The 1,113-nt window shown below is 38.5% G+C and overlaps 1 pseudogene; it reads left to right on the top strand.

Moving 5' to 3' along the window:
- The first annotated feature begins 962 nt into the window (after positions 1-962).
- LOC111724485 lies at positions 963-1,092 on the top strand (annotated as a pseudogene).
- The last annotated feature ends 21 nt before the right edge of the window (positions 1,093-1,113 follow it).

Below are 1,113 nucleotides of genomic sequence, written 5' to 3'. Positions count from 1 at the left end.
ACCCAAATGAAAAATAGGCAAAAGAACTTGAACAAACACTTCTCCAGAGAAGAGCTATAAATGGCCAACAAGTACATGACAAGATGCTCAACATCATTAGTCATTAGGGGATTGTTGTATATCAACTCCATCATGAAATGCTACTTTATACTCATTGGGTTGGCTAGAATCAAAAAACAGAAAATAAGTGTTGGTGAGGCTTGTGGAAATTGGAACTCTCTTTACTTTTTGAAGGAATTGTAAAATAATGTGGCCACAGTGGAAAACAGTTTGGTGATTCCCCAAGAAGTTAAAGAATTACCACATGACCCAACAATTCCACTCTTAGATATACCTAAAATAACTGAAAACAGATATTCAACAAATACTTGTACAAGTAAGTTCACAGAAGCACTAGTAACAGCCAAAAGTTGGAAAAACCCCAAACTGATAACCATCAACTGACGATGATGAACAAAATATGGCCTATTCATACAATGGAATATTGTTCAGTCATAAAAAGGGAAGCATTGATACATGCTATGGTGTGGATGAACCTCAAAAACATTCTAAGTAAAATAAGACACAAAAGGTCACATACTATTAAACCAGACTTGGTCTGTTTAGGGTGCTATAATAAAGCATCAAAGATGGGTTTCTCACAGCAGAAACGACAGTTTCCTCACAGTTCTGTAGGCTGGGAAATCCTCCTCTCATGGGATTCTATCCCCATGAAATATCCAGAACAGGTAAAATGCGTAGGGACAGGAAGCAACTAAGGAGCTGCTGGGCGATGGGGAAAAGGAGGGGGAAGAACGGCTGCTTCAAGTGTCTGGAGTGCTCTCTGTGTGGAGGTCTTGGGGCTAAACAGTGGTGGTAATTGCATAACATCATGGAGGTACTACATGCTACTGAATTGCACTTTTTAAAATGGTTAATTTATCTGCATTTCACCTGAATTATTAAAAATTACTAAAACCCTTAGCTTTGCACAGTGGCAGTATCATAGCCGATGAGGTTTATCTGAGGCTAATTGAAAACTTTTACCCGTGCCCCACCATGACAACTTGCAATATAGTCAGCAAGGGCAATTTTTGACGGTCTCTACAGAGACTGACTTAAAAAAAAAAAAAA

This window comes from Otolemur garnettii, unplaced genomic scaffold (genome assembly GCF_000181295.1).
Source record: "Otolemur garnettii isolate 467f Iridium unplaced genomic scaffold, OtoGar3 scaffold00023, whole genome shotgun sequence".
NCBI classification, from domain to species: domain Eukaryota; kingdom Metazoa; phylum Chordata; class Mammalia; order Primates; family Galagidae; genus Otolemur; species Otolemur garnettii.
Note: the sequence above shows the minus strand (reverse complement) of the source record. Positions and strands in the feature narration are given on the sequence as shown.